This window comes from Aristolochia californica, unplaced genomic scaffold (assembly GCF_029961685.1).
Source record: "Aristolochia californica isolate CCGP_79_NKW_82.1479 unplaced genomic scaffold, dmAriCali1.0.hap1 SCAF_3, whole genome shotgun sequence".
NCBI lineage: Eukaryota > Viridiplantae > Streptophyta > Magnoliopsida > Piperales > Aristolochiaceae > Aristolochia > Aristolochia californica.
The window spans coordinates 5984166-5991559 of NW_027181992.1; the positions used below are offsets into that span (position 1 = coordinate 5984166).

Sequence of the window (7394 nt, forward strand, 5' to 3'; positions counted from 1 at the left end):
CTGAAATTTATAGTTTTGATTTAAACTAAGAAAGAGTTGAACTCTATGAATCTGTGTTTTGTTTAGGTAAACATGAGTGGTAGTGCCGTGGGTTCAAGGTTTTGAAATTGTTATCTTATAGGGTAATGAGTCGGAGAACTTACTAGAGAGTTTCTGAGGGCTTGATGTCGTACTAAAGTAGTATGTTGCAAGTTTACTTATTATGAGAAAGTCTCCTCGAATGAATCCAGAAAAGTTCATCAACTTAGGTAGTAAGATGTTAGGGTGCAAGGGTTCCTTTTTTGGTTCCAGAATCTCTCAAGGGAACTTACTAGAGAGTCTCTCAACTTAAAAGGTGATGTCTCAACCACAATGATAACCAACCAAGTCTTGTTATGGACTATCTTATTGACAACCAGAAAGTTGGCCATCCATTGATTGAACAAATCTAAGTGAATGTTGAAAAATCTTAGGGCGAAGATATTTTCTTAAATAAGTACCAAGTACAAGATTATGGGATTTGAGTGAACAATAGTGTAGGAGTATTTTTAGATTTTTGTGTTGTTTAACTTGGAGAAGCCTAAAAAGTCAACTTACATCCCAATTGAGTCTTGCCCTTAGTTTCCTCGCAGTGTTATACAAAGACATCGACAACATTCTAGAGGTTCTTCCCTTATTGATAAATCTTGACTAAAGTTAAAAGGAAGAATACAATGTTCTAGGAAATTGGGATTGAAATCCTAATGAGTTAGTCTATAAGTCTTTTTGGATAACTAGAAAGGTCCATTAGTCATATTGAAGTATAGTTATGGACTAATTAGTGAATTGTAAGTAGTAATGGTGGATAAAATATTTGAGATTTGGATTTAGAGTCTCATAATAGGCTCAAGTGAATTGTCATAATTGACCTTAGTTACAAGAGTGAGGGACAATGGATTCCTTCAAAATTAAAATAAATAAATAAATACAACAAACCTTAAGATTTGGACCCTTGGCATATAGAGTTAAGCATATGCTTACCAAGTGATTGTGTGCTCCAATTGCAGTGGGAAATCTGGGCCTTAGTTGGATAACTAGGGAGGAAAAATATTGTGCCCTATCTGCATAGAGGAGTCTGAGCCTCAATTGGGTAACTAGGAGAGGAAAAATAAGTGTGCTTCAATTATAGTGGGGAGTTTGGCCCTCACCTGGTTGTTCAGGAGAATTATATGGACCTTGTTAGGATACTGACAAAATGATGTGGACGTCGCTTGGGACACCAAGTGGGGAATCATAATCTCTTTTGGGATGCTAATTGAGGGTTGTGGACTGACTAATATTTTGTTTATGCACTTATTGAGTCCAGTTTAGGAACATCTGTAGGGATGAATAAAAACCTTAATGGGAAAACCAATAAGGGTATATGTGTGTAGAACAATCACTACATGAAAAATAGTGACAATATTGGAAAATCGATATGGGTATGTGTGTAAGTGGAACTACTATTACACAAGAAATAAGGACTTTATTGGAAAAACCAATAATAGTATGTGTAAAAAAATCACTGCATGAGGAATAAAGACCATATTGAAAAATCGATATGGGTATGTGTATGTAAGTGGAACTACTATTACATGAGAAATAACAACTTTATTTGGGAGACCAATATGGGTACGTGTGTGTAAAGCAACCTCTATTTGAGGAATAAGAACATTACTTGGAAATTAGTAAGTTGATGTGTGTGAGTAAAATGACAACTAAATAAGAAATAAGGACCTTGTTGGGAAACCGATAGGGGTATATGAGTATGAGTAGAATAACTCCTACACGATAACTAAGGACCCTAATTGGGAAGTCAGTAAGGGTGTGGATGTGTGAATAAAGTGAACAATGTGAAGTTTGAAAAGTTTGTGTTTCACTAGTATCCGTGGGTAAAGACTTAATTAATGTGTTTAACTAGGACATCCTTATGTAGTGTTATATATAAGGAATATCTATATAGTGTAATTAACTAATGTGTGAATTCATACTATTGAGGATTGGAAGTTGAAATAGATCCATGTTTATGTTAAATGTCTTTATAAGCTTCTATGTTAAATCAATGTCATTATTATTAGACATTCTTCGTGATATCTCATGGAACGGGATATGCATAAGGATATGTATACGTTGGTTAATAGTAGATTGAGATATGCAGGATTAATGTATAAGTTTTGAATTTGATTATTCTTTGGACTCTTTCATATGGTTTCACAATTTTATTATGACTAAGAGTAGAACTTGCTGAGTTCTTTCACATAGTGTTGAAACATTTTCAGAGGATCAGTGACACGCCACGGTGTATACATTTTGTGTTTCCTAATTATGAATTTATGGACACTTGTATACATTTTTAGCTGAAGTCTGGTAGGTAAATGTTGTTTCCATGTAAATGTTATACGCCTTGTAAATTTCATTTTAATCTTATTTTATTATTAAATAAAATAAAAAATTAAAATGTGAGGGGAAAGTAGGCCCTACTACCGTCACCGTCTCCCTCACAGCAAGTGATATAATGTACGGAGGGCCAGGACCGTCTTTTTCTCCTTTGGCATTTGACAGCTCTTTCAACAGCGATCCTAATAGGAGAGGAGATCCAACGGTGGGACTAGTTGAGTTACTGTACCTGCATCCCGTTTCGTGATTGCTGTTTCCCAAGCTTGTTTCTGTAGTACTGAGTAGAGCGTTGGCGGATCAGTGACACGCCACGGAGTCCTGATGCAGCCAACCGCGTTTTCCGTACTTGTGTGTCTATCTCGCTGCGGCTGCGATAGTCTCACCCCCATTCGTCTCTTCCCATGATTTCGAATTGAACGGCTCGGTCTTGGAGCTCGACGAATCCAACTTCGATGCAGCATCTCCACTTTCGACTATGTCTTTGTCGATTTCTACGCACCCTTGTGCGGGAACTGCAAGAGGCTGTCTCCCGAGGCCCTCATTTTCTTCTTTTCTCTTCCAGCGATTGATTTTTTTTTCTTTTTCGATTTTTATTCTCCATTTTCTTATTTTTGTTCTTGGATTTCGGTACTGGGGGCCTCTGTTATTGTTGGGTTTTGAGTAATCTGGTAGCATGCTCTTTTTCAGTTGTATAACAGGAAAAATGGCTGTAAAAGTTGAGGATTAGTTTGTGTTTTACAGGCGGCATTCTCCGTCTTTTGGTTCCTATTCGAATACAAAGGGATACGATTCCTTATCATAGCTTATTTGGTTTAGATGTTTCAGGTAGAAGAAATATTTGAATTTTGGGAAGATTTGAGGAAAGTGATGTCCGAAGAGTTAATAATAAAATCAATGATTCAAAATGTTCTCCCGGTCATGGAATTGCAGATTTTCAGCATTTCCTTACCTCTATAATCTGAAAAATCAGTGGTTTAAGAACGAAGAATTGATTAAATACTTGTTGATTATGTTGTCCGTAGTCTGAAAGGGCAATCTATGTCCCAACTCTTAGCTAACTTTATCTGCATGGAAAATGATTCTTCTCAGGGGAAAAGGAAGAATGAAAAGCACTGACATTTTCTGCAATTGGGTTTCACTTGATGTCTTGGAAGCATCATTGAAGTTCTGTCCTCAATGTCTAAGATTCTGATTATCTTTTGTCTCTGATTTTTGTTAAACTTTTATTATTTTTCCCTTCATGGTTTTATGAAGTTGGGCCTGCTTTGAATTTCACATATTTCTGGACCAGAAGCAGAGGACATGTACATGGAAAAAAAAAAAAAGCATGTCTTTGGCTCTAGATTTTTGTATCTGGATAGTGATCTTGTGGTCGTTCTGATCTGATCTCCTTCACATGTGGTGTAGTGGGTTTCCTACCTTGAAGCTCTTTATGCATGGGGTGCCAACTGACTATTCAGGCTCGCGTAAAGCTGAATCAATTGTTCGATACTTAAAAAAGTTTGCTGTGCCAGATATTTCTCTTCTTGAATCAGACTCTGCAATTATTGACTTCATTGAAACAGCTGGTACAGAATATCCCATCTTCATTGGCTTTGGCTTGGACGAAACCTCAGTTGTAGGATTTGCAAAGAGATACAAGAAAAATGTATGGTTTTTCATAGCAAAAGATTTCTCTGAGGAAGCTATGGTCAGGTAGGATTTTGACAAGGTTCCTGCATTGATTGTTCTTCATCCTAAGTGCAATGAGAGAAGTGTCTTTTATGGTCCTTTTGAAGGTGAGCTGAAATCCAGCAATATAACTTTTATCATTCTCTTTTTTCTCTTTTAACTTGAGGTCTCATCTGATTATAGTAGTTACTATGCTTGTTAAGTAGTAGGTCCCTGTCAATCAAGTAGATGCCTATCTGGTAAATTGATTTAGTTTTAAAACAAATGCAAAATGAGTGATGTTTAAAGGCATATGATAATTATTGTTACCCCTAGTCATCAAATGATGTGCTCTTTAAAAATTTGATGAATTATGAAATGACTTGCCTTTGAGTATCCATCAATGTTTTATTGGACTGTTCCAAGTTTATATTACCTTTTTGGTCCAAAGAGCATCAGGATGTGTTTGTTTGGATCTTTGCTTCCAAGATGTCCTTTTCTGGCAGTTCTTCAAAGGTGAAGCATCTAGTTGAACTGCTAAATTGGGTCCAATGCCCTATCCCAAAATGATTAGCCAACGTAGGAAACCTCTTTCCCAACTAATAATCTCAAGATCTTTGTACTCACTAATCCATGTGGGACTATTCCTTAACACTCCCCCTCACGTGTAGACCCTTTTTTGTAGTTCTACAAGTGGATAATTTAGGAGTAGGCAGTTTAGGTGTAGGCCCTCTTTTTTGTGGCTCTACAAGTGGATAGTTTAGGTGTAGGCCCTCTTTTTGTGGCTCTACAAGTAGATAGTTTTTAGGTGCAAACCCACATATGAGTGCCTGCTCTGATACCATGTTAAATTAGGTCCAAGGCCCTATACCAAAATGACTAGCCAACTTAGGAAACCTCTTTCCCAATTAATAAACTCAAGATCTTTGTATTCACTAATCCATGTGGGACTATTTCTTAACATGAACAACTATAGAAGACCCTGGTTTAGTGCAGTACCTAGGAGACCTAGGCTGTGCATTTAGACTCCCGTTGTGCTTTTATGGTCATTTTGTCTTTGTTTTTTTAGCAAAACACTTAAAATTTGTGCTATTTCATTGGTGGTCTCTAGTACAGAAGTTTAAAGGTAGCTTTGACTGTTGAAAAAAAAAAAAACAGAAACAGCTTCAGATTTGTTTTGACACAATAGCTAGTTGTACTTTGCCTTTAACCTGCTTATTTTGATATTCTGCAGAGGTATTCTTGAAGGATTTTGTTAAACAAAACTTATTGCCTCTAACTATGTCTATCAACTATGATACCTTGAAGTTACTGAGGGATGATGAAAGGAAGTTAGTTGTAACAGTTTTGAAGGATGAAACAGATCAGAACTCTTTTGAATTGATCAAGATTTTGAGAGCTGCTGCATCTGCAAATCATGATTTGATATTTGTGTATGTTGGTCTCAAGCAATTTGAAGACTTTGTTGATCCCTTTGATATTGATTATAAAACGAAACTGCCAAGAATGCTCATCTGGGAGAAAGGTCAAGAATATTATATGGTAAGTCAAATCCTTTGACTAGAATTTAGCTTAATTCAGTATTCATAGTTCAGTTTTTGTTTTCCTTACGTTTGCTGGTGCTAATCTCTTTAAGTGAGACGAAGATGTGAATGCTTTTGGTCATATGCATCATGAACAGGGTGACAGTAACTTCTCTGAGTAATTTTATCATGTTCTTTGTAAAATGAGTCTTCTGCTGAAAATGCTCTCATTTTTAATTCTTTATTTTACTGAAATAAGTTAAGATTTATGTTTTTTTCTGAAAGATCATTGCTTAGGTTTATGGTAGTCTATGGCGGAGATCCATTGCACTCCCTGAGTGCATGAAACTAGTACAATGTGGGCCTGCTTTCTTCACAGTACAAGATGATCTAACTGTTGAGTGTGGGTTATTTCTTTTTTCATATAAGATAGTGAGATGAACTTTTCACAACTATTCCTATTCAAAAAGTCATGATATTTTGCAATTTATATAGAAGTTAGATGTGCAAAACAAATTTAACCAATATTCCAATACATATTTCTTGGAAATCCTTGAGAGCTCCGATCTCCTCTCAGCTGAGCTCTCTCTCTCTCTCTTTCTCATGAAGAGTGTGTGAGTTGAAAGGTCTTGAGCATGTGGAGTTTCCATGTATATATTGATACATTATGATTTAAAGGAAGGTTTCTGCTTATTCTAATTAGATTATTTTGCATATTAGGTTACAGGCTCAGAAAATTTTGATGAAGAGGATCAAGCATCTCAAGTTAGTAGATTCCTTCAGGGATATAGAGAAGGAAAGTACTACGCAAAAGTTTTAAGGGTCCTTCATTCATTGGTTTCATCAATTCACTAATAAGCATCAACACTCTGTATCTGATAGTATTCGTAGTGGCATTGATTATGCTTGTTCAGTATATGACTCGTACCGAAGATGAAGAGATTCCTCCAAGAAAACAAACACAAGAGGCTATGGATGAGGGCAGCTCAGCACCAGAAAGTGAATACCAACCTGGAGACAAAGAAGACTGATAATGTCCCAGTTCCACATGAAGCTCCTCATCATTATCTGCTTTTCTTTTTCTTTTGATCTTCCTTTTTGCTGGTAACCATATTTTTTTAACGTTTGTTAGTCTACAAGCTTCAATCCATACTAAGGCAATAGTGTCTTAGTGACGACCCAAACTAAAAGGGTCATATGTGCATCCTATAAATAGATTATAGTTGTTAACTTCAATTGTGATAGATTGAGATTACACCAGAAATGGAATTTGCTGAAAAAGATGCAGCTAGCAGGCAAATTTGTCAAACATAGAACGTAATCTTTCTGTGTAAAATATAAAACTTAAAGCTTCCGTTTGATGCCTTACAGAGAAGAAGACAGTAAAGAAAAGTAAACAACAAAAGCTGAAAAGACGAATATACTTGGTCCTTTGTGATTTGCCTATGTCCACTCCCACGCCTTCTTCTTCTTTCTTTTCTCTTGACAAGAAAGATAGCTATGGTCCAGGACGAACAATGGAACCCACGTCCCACACAGAGCTTCTTTTGTGGATAAACCAGGTTAATCCGATTTTCATGATGGTTTTGGATAGAGCTGACTTGAATAATGTGCTCTCTTGTGAGGTATTACGTAAACCAGAGAGCTAAATTTGACACGGAACAACAAAGGCCGAGTTTCTTGTTGCGAGACGTGACATCAAATACAGCTTCTGGGTGGGTTAACAACCTAAATTAAAAACAGGAATGGACGAAAGCACACGTATAGTATTGCTCGTGCATGAAAGCCGGAAAAGTAAGTTATTCCGTGCTGCTTTACTACTTTTAA

General features: G+C 36.5%; 1 pseudogene; it reads left to right on the top strand.

The window, feature by feature from the left end:
• The first annotated feature begins 2693 nt into the window (after positions 1-2693).
• On the top strand, positions 2694-6838 carry LOC137958368 (protein disulfide isomerase-like 5-2; annotated as a pseudogene).
• Positions 6839-7394: the final 556 nt, after the last annotated feature.